Source organism: Nerophis lumbriciformis, linkage group LG07 (assembly GCF_033978685.3).
Source record: "Nerophis lumbriciformis linkage group LG07, RoL_Nlum_v2.1, whole genome shotgun sequence".
NCBI lineage: Eukaryota > Metazoa > Chordata > Actinopteri > Syngnathiformes > Syngnathidae > Nerophis > Nerophis lumbriciformis.
In genome coordinates this window covers 10,019,472-10,032,500 of record NC_084554.2, presented here as the reverse complement: position 1 = coordinate 10,032,500, position 13,029 = coordinate 10,019,472, and the positions used below count along the sequence as shown (strand labels likewise).

Here is a 13,029-nt window from a genome sequence, read left to right as displayed (position 1 = left end):
ATCATATTTATATCATATTTACATCATTTTTATACCATATTTATATCATTTTATACTATATTTATATCATATTTATATCATATTTACATCATGTTTATCATATTTATACCATATTTATATCATATTTCATATCATATTTTATACTATATTTATATCATATTTACATAATTTTTATACCATATTTATATCATATTTATATCATATATTATACAATTTTTCTATCATTTTTATACCATATTTATATCATATTTCATATCATATATTATACTATATATCATATTTATATCATATTTACATCATGTTTATATCATATTTATATCATGTTTATATCATATTTACATCATGTTTATATCATATTTATATCATATTTATATCATTTTTATACCATATCTATATCATATTTCATATATTTTATACCATATTTATATCATATTTCATATCATATTTTATACTATTTTTATATCATATTTACACAATTTGTATACCATATTTATATCATATTTATATCATATATTATATAATTTTTATATCATTTGTATACCATATTTTTTTCATATTTCATATCATATATTATACTATATATCATATTTATATCATATTTACATCATGTTTATATCATATTTATATCATTTTTATACCATATTTATATCATATTTCATATATTTGATACCATATTTATATCATATTTATATCATATTTACATCATGTTTATATCATATTTATATCAAATTTTCTACAGCAGTTTGACCTCTGTCAGGCAGAAGGTGAGGTCATGAGGTGACCAGGAGCTGAATGCAGTCTCGGTCATGTGACCATTTACAGGTCATGTGACCACATGTCCTAGATCACTCTTCATAGCTCACATGTCATAGTTCACAGGACATACATCACACATCATAGATCACAGGTCATAGATCACTATTCAAAGACCACACATCAAAGATCCCATGTCATAGATCACATTTCATAGACCACACGTCAAAGACCACATGTCATAGATCACTCGTCATAGATCACATTTCATAGATCACACATCATAGACCACACGTCATAGGTCACACGTCATAGACCACACGTCATAGACCACACATCATAGACCACTCGTCATAGATCACATTTCATAGATCACACTTCATAGATCACACTTCAAAGACCACATGTCATAGATCACACGTCATAGATCACATTTCATAGACCACACATCATAGACCACACGTCATAGATCACATGTCATAGACCACACATCATAGATCACACGTCAGAGATCACATGTCATTGGTAACACATCATAGATCACACATTATACATCATACATCATGGATCACTCGTCACAGATCATACGTCATAGATCACTCGTCATAGTTCACATGTCATAGATCACACGTCATGTATCACTCGTCATAGTCCACATGTCATAGATCACACCTCATAGATCACACGTCACAGATCACACATCAAAAAGAACACAGGTCATAGATCACAGGTCATAGACCACACGTCAAAGACCACACGTCAAAGACCACAGGTCATAGACCACTCGTCATAGATCACACGTCAAAGACCACACATCAAAGACCACAGGTCATAGATCACACATCATAGATCACACATCAAAGACCACACGTCATAAACCACACGTCATAGATGACTCTGCATAGACCACACGTCAAAGACCACACGTCATAGACCACACGCCATAGATCACTCTTCATAGACCACACGTCATAGACCACAAGTCATAGAGCACACGTCAAAGACCACACGTCATAGTTCACACGTCAAAGATCACACGTCATAGATCACAAGTCATAGTCCACACGTCATAGACCACAAGTCATAGACCACACATCATAGACCACTCGTCATAGATCACATTTCATAGATCACACGTCATAGGTCACACTTCAAAGACCACATGTCATAGATCACACGTCATAGATCACATTTCATAGATCACATGTCATAGACCACACGTCATAGATCACATGTCATAGACCACACATCATAGATCACACGTCAGAGATCACATGTCATAGGTAACACATCATAGATCACACATTATAGATCACACATTATAGATCACACATCATGGATCACTCGTCACAGATCACACGTCATATATCACTCGTCATAGATCATACGTCAAAGACCACACGTCAAAGACCACAGGTCATAGATCACATGTGGGATTGAGTGTGTTGTGCAGGTGTTAGAGTTGTATCGGCGGGTTATATGGACGAGAGAGGAGGGGTGTTTGTTATGCGGGATTAATTTGTGGCATATTAAATATAAGCCTGGTTGTGTTGTGGCTAATAGAGTTGTGTTTATTTACTGTTTTAGTCATTCCCAGCTGAATATCAGGTCCCACCCGCCTCTCACAGCATCTTCCCTATCTGAATCGCTCCCACTGCCCTCTAGTCCTTCACTCTCACTTTCCTCATCCACGAATCTTTCATCCTCGCTCAAATTAATGGGGAAATCGTCGCTTTCTCGGTCCGAATCGCTCTCGCTGCTGGTGGCCATGATTGTAAACAATGTGCAGATGTGAGGAGCTCCACAACCTGTGACGTCACGCTACTCGTCTGCTACTTCCGGTACAGGCAAGGCTTTTTTATCAGCGACCAAAAATTGCGAACTTTATCGTCGATGTTCTCTACTAAATCCTTTCAGCAAAAATATGGCAATATCGCGAAATGATCAAGTATGACACATAGAATGGACCTGCTATTCCCGTTTAAATAAGAAAATCGCATTTCAGTAGGCCTTTAAGGTATTTTTGGATTCATTGAGATTAGCTAATTTTTCTTGTTTTGGAAAGTCTTGACAAACCGAATATTCTTGTTTTATTGGCAGATAATTTTGCTTAGTTCAAATAAAATACCCTTCATTTTTGTATTTTTTTTTCTTGGTTTTGAACACTGACTTTTTGCAGTGCAGCAATCGTTTCTTCACACACACACAAAAATTGTTGGTCTGTTGGACGGTGTTTTGTCATGGCAGCAGATGTGGATGTCTTTTAAAGGCTTATAATTCACACTAGTGTCTTTTCACTCGCCGAGAGCAGAAAATAAACCTCACCAACATCTGGCTTCTTCTAAGGAAAAAGAGTTTCATGAGTTGTAAAGAGAGCAGTTAACAGAGGGAAACATAGGAGAGGCTCTTCTGCCCCCTTTTGGTGGAGGAGGGAAATGCAAAAATACTGTTAAGAATTCTGTGCTTTTAGGTCAGGGGTCGGCAACCCAAAATGTTGAAAGAGCCATATCGGACCAAAAATACAAAAACAAATCTGTCTGGAGCCGCAAAAAATTAAAAACCATATTACATACAGATAGTGTGTCATGAGATATAAATTGAATTAAGAGGACTTAAAGGAAACTAAATGAGCTCAAATATAGCTACAAACGAGGCATAATGATGCAATATGGATATACAGCTAGCCTAAATAGCATGTTCGCATCGATTAGCTTGCAGTCATGCAGTGACCAAATATGTTTAATGTAGGCATTATTTTCAGGGACCGGTTTTCCACTTGTGCCAGATAAATACAGCGAAAATAAGTGCATGAACAATACAACTCACTTTAAAGCTGAATTTCAAACGAATTGCAAAATGCAACACGGAACGACACAGGAAGTCCTTCACACCGACAGACATCAGACTGTATAATGCATTTGTTCCTTTTTGACTGTACTTGAATGTATAATAGACTGTATTTATATCATTCACATGTGAATAATGCTGTATAATAGACTGTATTTATATTATTCACATTTGAATAATGCTGTATAACAGACTGTATTTATATTATTCACATGTGAATAATGCTGTATAATAGACTGTATTTATATTACTCACATGTGAATAATGTTATAAATAGACTGTATTTATATTACTCACATGTGAATAATTCTGTATAATCAGAGGTGGGTAGAGTAGCCAGAAATTGTACTCAAGTAAGAGTACTGTTACTTTAGAGATTTATTACTCAAGTAAAAGTAAGGAGTAGTCACCCAAATATTTACTTGAGTAAAAGTAAAAAGTATGTTGTGAAAAAACTACTCAAGTACTGAGTAACTGATGAGTAACATACACACACACACATATATATATATATATATATATATATATATATATATATATATATATATATATATATATATATATATATATATATATATATACAGTATATAATTTATATGTATTTATTTTGCTGTTTTTGTTTACATGTTAAAGATGTTTTAATGAATATACATGCATGTTTAACATATAGATTCCTTTCTTCAATGAAGACTAGAATATAAGTTGGTGTATTACCTGATTCTGATGACTTGCGTTGATTGTAATCAGACAGTAGTGATGATAACGTCCACGTTTTCAAATGGAGGAGAAGAAAAGTTCCTCCTTTCTGTCTAATACCACATAAAAGTGGTTGGTTTTTGGCACCTTATTTGTCCAGCTTCCATATTCGTTTTTATACACTTTACAAGAAATATATTGGCGTCAAACTCCGTAGCTTGCTAGCTTGTTTGCGCTGGCTTTCGGAGACTCTTGTTTTGAAAGCGCAGGCGCGATGGAGCGGCACTTTTATTGTGAAGACAGGAACGTCCTCATGTGCTTGAGGCTTTTGACGGGATGTACGGTTGAAATAAAAAAAGTATATTTTTTCCTTCACACTTTTGATTGATTGATTGGAACTTTTATGATTAGATTGCACAGTACAGTACATATTCCGTACAATTGACCACTAAATGGTAACACCCCAATAAGTTTTTCAACTTGTTTAAGTCAGGTCATGTGACCACCTGGCTCTGTTTGATTGGTCCAACGTCACCAGTGACTGCATCTGATTGGTGGAACGAAGTGAAACGTCACCAGTAACGCAGGCACTTTGAAGGTCTGTCTGACAGACCAAAACAAACAAAGCGTGCATTAACAGATCGATAAAAATTAGTAGCGAGTAGCGAGCTGAATGTAGATAAAAGTAGCGGAGTAAAAGTAGCATTCCTTCTCTATAAATATACTTAAGTAAAAGTAAAAGTATGTTGCATTAAAACTACTCTTAGAAGTACAATTTATCCCAAAAGTTACTCAAGTAGATGTAACGGAGTAAATGTAGCGCGTTACTACCCACCTCTGTGTATAATAGACTGTATTTATAGTATTCACATGTGAATAATGCTGTATAATACACTGTATTTATATTATTCACATGTAAAAAAATACCTAAGTGTTTATTGTTTATTGTGAGCGAACTGTGGTGCTGAATTACCCCCAGGAATCAATAAAGTAATTTCTATTCTATTCTATTCTAATTAGTTGGAGCCCTGGGCTTGTTTCTTTGCAATGAGACTGCAGATGGAAATCAGCCTTCAGCTACAATCTGTCACATTTATATTTTATATGTTTATGAATGTGCATTGTATCATGTCACAAAGTTATAACAAATATAACAAATGGCAACTTCTTATGAGGGGTTTTATTGTACATCCATAAACAAACTTATTGGTGCGTCTAGTGGGTCAGGTGAAAGTTAAGTTGGGGAAAAAATTTAGTTTATAAATTATTTAACGTTTCTCTGCGGCCCGGTAGCAAATTCTTCACGGGACGCTACCGGTCCCCGGACCTGTGGTTGGTGACCACTACTCTTAATTTCTACAATCCCTAGAGAAAATGATGGAATCACCAGTCTTGAAGGATGTTCATTCAGTTTATAAATAAATGATAAATGGGTTGTACTTGTATAGCGCTTTTCTACCTTCAAGGTACTCAAAGCGCTTTGACACTACTTCCACATTTACCCATTCACACACACATTCACACACTGATGGAGGGAGCTGCCATGCAAGGCGCTAACCAGCACCCATCAGGAGCAAGGGTGTCTTGCACAGGACACAACGGACATGACAAGGTTGGTACTAGGTGGGGATTGAACCAGGGACCCTCGGGTCGCGCACGGCCACTGCGCCACGCCGTCCCTAGTTTATTTAATTTTGTAAAAAACAACAACACAAAAACAAACAGACATGACACAAAACTATAGTCATTGTATATGTATTTCTGGCTTTAAAAAACAAGTAACCATTTCATTTTTTTTTCAGTAAAAAAAAAATTGGAAATGCGTAGTTATGGGAAAAAAAAAATGTCAGAATTATGAAAAACAAAGAAATAAAAAAACAGTACAACACATCACTTGTACTTTGTTGCACCATCTCTGGCTTTTATAACAGCTTGCAATCTCTGAGGCGTGAATTTAATGAGTGACAAAGAGTACTGTAGCCCAGGCTCCAAATCCACATTCTTGATAGTATTTTCAGTTACAAAGAATAAAATATTAAAGATGAATCAAAAAGAGGGAGAAAAAGGTGTAATTAAAACGATTGCAATTGATGTTGCAATGTACTTATGTTCAATTCTGTTTGTGGACATGTGTTAATCTTTGTTAAAAAGTGACAAGCGCCTCCAGGAGCCAATCAGATTCGCCGGCGTTACCTGTCAGCCAATCAGCAAACCCGGTGAGCTTTTAGACAAGCCTATGTCACTTCCGGTTAGTTCGCCCACGCTGCCATAATTTTAGCAATTTCCTTCGACGAAAAAAATTAAATCTTCTCCAATCACTTGGTAAGAAACACAAATAATCCATGAATTGGTGTTTATACATGTTAGATGATGTTTTAGAAGAACGATGACGGCTATATTTGCCGTGTTTACGCTCTTTAGAAGTGTGTGAGTGCTACACACTTTCAACGAGCTGGCGAGGTGACACGCCCTTAAAGTACCTATTGCGTGGATAAACAAGTTGGCTTTATATGCTTGATTGTGTTTCTTTGTATCCATTCAACCATCGAATTGTATTTACAATCCGCAAAGTATGTAAAACATTACTGTCTAAACATCACAAAATGCCACAAATTCAGTCAGCCATTTTGAATATTCCGCGCCGACTACCTTCGGCTATTTCCGTAGAATGACGTCACCGTGGTCGGAATGATTCCGACCATGTCGAATCAATCATACTGGATGTACGCTAACATTAGAAATACATGTAGAAACATATGTGCTGTCTATTAGTCAAAATACCTATACAAGACACATATGTTTTTGTTTTTCAATGCATTCTAAGTCGTAAATAAATACAAAATATGTTCACATATTTTGTATATATTGTTTTACAAATCACCTGACATGTACACTGTGTATATGTACATAATTTATCAATTTTTTTAACATACTTTTTACATGCATGTTACAGGTTATATATCTTTTATTATTGAATGTATCAAATGTGATGAATATTTAATAAAATATTTAACAAATTTGTTATGTGCACAATAGAACAGTGACAGTGAATAATAACGACAAAGTCAATTAAACAGGTGTGGTGAATTATGTCCTTAAAGCAACCGCTACACAGGTGTCGTTTTGTTGGATCGGGAGTAAATCCAGCTCGATTGATTCAAGCCAGGTTGCGCCTTTCTGTTGCCAGTCGCTCGGTGTCTTTTCCCTGCTTTACAATAAGAATGTCGTAGTAATTTGTGGTTCTTCTGTCCTGAATTCGCGCAATTTCTACAACCAGTGTTTCCCACAGGACAGGCATCTATTTGTGGTGGTGTGGTCGGGGGGTGACGGCGGCAGCGGCGATGACCAAGAAGAACGCGGAGTTGGAATATAAGTACAACACTTTATGTACATATTTAGCTCATTAAAATTACCAACAGGAAGGCCAGAAACACTTTATTTCAACAGACTCTGGCGCCGTACCTGTCGTCAAAACTCCAAAGACCGACTGCACAGTTGCACAGTTGCGCTAACAAAATAAGAGTCTCAGAAAGCTGGCGTGCACAAGCTAGCAAGCTACGGAGTTTGCCGACAATGTATTTCTTGTAAAGTGTATACAAAGGAGTACAGAAGCTGGACAAATAAGATGCCAAAAACCAACCACTTTCATGTGGTATTGGACAGAAAGGAGGACTTTTTTTCTCCTCCATTCGAAAATGCGGACGTTATCAGCACCACTGTCTGATTCCTATCAATGCAAGTCATCACAATCAGGTAATACACCAACTTATATTCTTGTCTTCATGAAAGAAAGGAATATATGTGTTAAACATGCTTGCATTATCATTAAACACCTTTAACTTGTTAACAAAAACATATATTTCATAAATAAGTAAATATAAATTATATATATGAATGAGGTAGATCCCCACGACTTGATCAATTGAAAAGTAGCTCGCCTGCAGAAAAAGTGTGAGCACCCCTGAGTTACACCCATCTGAACAGGTCAGCCACCTGTTTAAAGCCCGATCACAGTTGAAATCTTGAAATGAAGGGCCTTTAATGGCCAAAACATTAACCTGGACAACATTTTAACAGCTGGTTGGCTCAGATTTTATTATTTTCATTGCATTCACATGCTGCAGTGGACAGTGGACAATTTAGCTTCATTATTAATGCAGTATCTGAAGCACCGTCTCCACGTGTGTTTATTGACAATAGGGTTATAACCTGGACACGTTAGCTCGTCGGTATGGTAACACGTGACGTGACAACAGCGGCGGTGTTAATGAAGCAGCGTCAGGCTGCTCACCGTCAGTGAAACGCTCGTTGAAATCGCGGATTAACGTTAAATATATGACGAGCCGCGAGCGATGTAGCTATAACTTATCTACCTACAACCTATATTAGCCTCGTATTTTGATCCGGTCGGTCCGTTCTTTTACTCCGCCGTCTTCTTCTTCTTCTTCTGGCCCACCAGGTGAATTAAGTGCTATTGGCGTAGTTACAATGCATAGTAGGCTACCGCCACCTACTGCACCAGAGTTGTAACTACAAGGTACATTCACAGACAGAGTCCCATTGCTTTTATGAGCGGTCGAGCGAGTCAAAAGCCGAAAAATCCATTTGTGGCGGACGTAATTCTTTCGTGGCGGGCCGCCACAAATAAATGAATGTGTGGGAAACACTGACAACCCTACATGACACGTGTGTGAACCCATTTCGCACACAAATAACAATAGAGGTGTGCTTGGTTAAAAGTGTTAGCATACACGCTTCGCTTCGTTTTGACACACAAGATGGCGGACGTCATCGGATGACGTCATCGGAAACCTATCTATTGGCACACATATTACGTCTCTAATGGCTATGCGGATGTTAAATAGCAGACACTATTAAGAAATGATCTTGGATTGCGCTACAAACATGACGCTACTACCAAGTTTATCTTCTTATATTCTTATTTTTACTGTTATTTTATTATTGTTATATTTTTTATTTTGATTCTGTACACTGCTGCTGAGGGGACTCTGCTGAAGGAATCAATAAAGTACTCTATCTACCGTATTTTTCGGACTATAAGTGGCAGTTTTTTTCATAGTTTGGCCGGGGGTGCGACTTATACTCAGCAGCGACTTATGTGTGAAATTATTAACACGTTACTGTAAAATATCAAATAATATTATTTAGCTCATTCACGTAAGAGACTAGACGTATAAGATTTCATGGGATTTAGCGATTAGGAGTAACAGATTGTTTGGTAAACGTATAGCATGTTCTATATGTTATAGTTATTTGAATGACTCTTACCATAATACCGTATATTACCAAATAAACGCCCTTGGGCAAATAACCGCCCATGTCCTAATAGCTGCCCGGGGTCTGACCCCATTTTGTGAATTAACCGCCTCTTCCTAATAACCGCCTATGTCCAAATAGCCGCCCATGGGCTGTTATTTGCATAATTTAGATTAAAATGCTACTGGGGTTGCGTTTGCTGCAGTATTATTGTTTTGATGGTTTTATAGAGTACTTGGTACCATAATTGTATTTGTTCCTGTATGCTGCTTTATTTAAAACTTGGAGTACTGTAGCCTTTATTTTATTTAAGTGACAATATTATTGTTCTGTTTTGATGGTGGGTTTTATACTTGAGTACTTGGTACCATAATTTTATTTTTCCCGGTAGGCTGCTTTATTTAAAAAGTTTTTTTATTTTTAGTATTGGTATTCTATTTGACAATTGTTGCACTACTGCCATGTTGAGGCCTTGTTGTTCTCTTGTCTTTTGATAACCTACCTCATGTTGATCTCTTGTTTTTGTGTTTGTATGTTTACAATAGCTTTTACATTTAAAGTTTTTTGTACGAAAAAAAAAATACTGGACAGTAACCATTGTAACCATATAATGGCCTGGTGCAGGCTGGTGCAAAAATAAATAAAAGCCTTGTGCAAATAACCGCCTGCTTCTTTTAAACGCCTGTCCCCAAAATCGATTTTGTGAAATAAACGCCTGGGCTACTATTTGGTAATATACGGTATGTTACGTTAACATACCAGGCACGTTCTCAATTGGTTATTTATGCCTCATATAACGTACACTTAGGCAGCACGGTGGCAGAGGGGTTAGTGCATCTGCCTCACAATACGAAGGTCCTGAGTAGTTTGGGGTTCAATCCCGGGCTCAGGATCTTTCTGTGTGGAGTTTGCATGTTCTCCCCGTGACTGCGTGGGTTCCCTCCGGGTACTCCGGCTTCCTCCCACCTCCAAAGACATGCACCTGGGGATAGGTTGATTGGCAACACTAAATTGGCCCTAGTGTGTGAATGTGAGTGTGAATGTTGTCTGTCTATCTGTGTTGGCCCTGCGATGAGGTGGCGACTTGTCCAGGGTGTACCCCGCCTTCCGCCCGATTGTAGCTGAGATAGGCTCCAGCGCCCCCCGCGACCCCGAAGGGAATAAGCGGTAGAAAATGGATCGATGGATGGATAACGTACACTTATTCAGCCTGTTGTTCACTATTCTTTATTTATTTTAAATTGCCTTTCAAATGTCTGTTCTTGGTGTTGGGTTTTATCAAATACATTTTCCCCAAAAATGCGACTTATACTCTGGAGTGACTTATACTCCGAAAAATACGGTATCTAAGAATGTATAGGTGTGGGTGAAGGTCCGAAGCAAAGAAAGATTGTTTCAACTTGTGATCATGCAATGAAAGCGGGGTGTAGTGTTTTTAAATGTAAAGCACTTTGTGCTACATTTCATATGTATGAAAAGTGCTGTACTAAAATGCACTTTTTAGAAAACAAGCCTAAAATCACAACTGGGGTAGGGGGGTTCACCTGAAGACACCATCTTTCTGTCGACAGTCGCTCGGTTTCTTTTCCCTGCTTTACAATGAGAATATTGTAGTCATTTGTGGTTCCTTGTCCTGAATTTGCGCGATTTCTACAACCCCACATGACTCATGTGACCCAGTTCGCACAAAAATAATAGAGGTGCGTGGTTAAAAGTGTTTGCATACACGCTTCACTTTGTTTTGACACACAAGATGGCAGAAACCTATCTATTGAGGCGTTCTAGAACGTTTGAATACCATGTTTTACACTTTGTGTGTCGATAAAAGGCTAATTTCTGCTAAGTACAATACAAATAGTGTAAAATGCACTGTACCAAGCTTAAATTAGCATTTCGCTACAGCCTCAGGAGCACGATGCTATAACCGTTTTATCTTATGTGTCGCTTGTTTGGTGTACAATTTGGCGAAACGATTTGAACAAAACAGACGTCACCTTTTGTTGTGTCACTGTTTGCGTGTCTATGTGACGCAAGAAGGCAGACGTCATCGTATGATGTCATCAGAGACCTATCTATTGGCACACATATTACGTCTTTAATGGCTATGCTGATGTTAAATAGCAGACACCATCACAAAATTATCTTGGATTGCGCGACAAACATGACGCTACTACCAAGAATCTATAGGGGCGGCAGCTGAGATAGGCTCCAGCACCCCCCGCGACCCCAAAAGGGACAAGCGGTAGAAAATGAATGGATGGATGCAGGTCCGAAGCAAAGAAAGACCGACGGGACTGGTTCAATTTGTGAATATGCAATGAAAGCGGGATGTAGTGTTTTTAAATGTAAAGCACTTTGTGCTACACTTTATATGTATGAAAAGTGATGTTTTTCCGGACTATAAGGTGCACTTAAAATCCTTTTTTTCCCCCTCAAAACGCGACAGTGCGCCTTATAACCCGGTGCGCCTAATGTTAGGAATCATTTTGGTTGAGCCTACCCACCTCGAAGCTATTTTATTTGGTACAAGGTGAAATGACAAATGTGACCAGTAGATGGCAGTCAAGCATAAGAGATACATGTAGACTGCAATATGATGGGTCTCAAGTAAACAACACCAACATTTTATATGTTCCATTGAGAATATAGAACATTACACACAGCGCTCAAAAATCTATCAAAATGTTTTAGTACGACTTTGGTAAGCTATGAAGCCACACCGCTTGATGGATTGTCGGCGCATTAAACATACGCAAATTATTATGGTGTGTGTATAAGGTAAGACATATCTGGTGTTTTGTTTCGCAATATTATGCAAGAGCAACTTTTCTTACCTTCTGGTACCTGCTGACCTGTATTTGGTGTCTGTAAATTCTGAAAAATTGCGCGCGTCCGCCTTTGTAGTCCATATGGACACCGTGGTCGATAAGCTTCTTCTTTTTCTCTATCTTCTTGTTATGGGACATTCATCCTCTCCTGTTGCCATTTGTAACATAAAGTAGTGTAAAGTTCTTACTTATATCTCAGGAAACCCCCCAATAAAAGCGCTAAAACATACCGGTGTAGTGAGATTACATTATTCACCCAAGGAACTTTAGTTATTAGAGAGTTTTTCACGGGACACATTTCCTGTGTTGTTGTTTCCGGATGAGGAGATGCTGCTCCGTAATTGATTGAAGTAAAGTCTGAATGTCATTAAAACAGTTAGCTCCATCTTTTGACACTTCTTCCACTCCCGTCCTTGCACGCTACACCGTTACAACAAAGATGACGGGGAGAAGACGCTGTGGAAGGTGAAGCGACTTGAAGATAATCTGATAAACAACCTTTGCAACATTTTGACCAAAGAACCACCATTACATGTTACGTAGACCACAAAGAACTGTTTTACATTTAGAAAAAAATAATATGACTCCTTTAATGCGCCTTACAATCCAGTGCGCCTAATATATGAAA

General features: G+C 37.7%; 1 protein-coding gene across 1 annotated transcript in view; it reads left to right on the top strand.

Annotated features, from left to right (window-relative positions):
- LOC133609852 (cyclic nucleotide-gated channel beta-3-like) overlaps positions 1-13,029 on the top strand; it is a 282,901-nt gene that overhangs the window by 229,741 nt on the left and 40,131 nt on the right. The window lies entirely within an intron of this gene.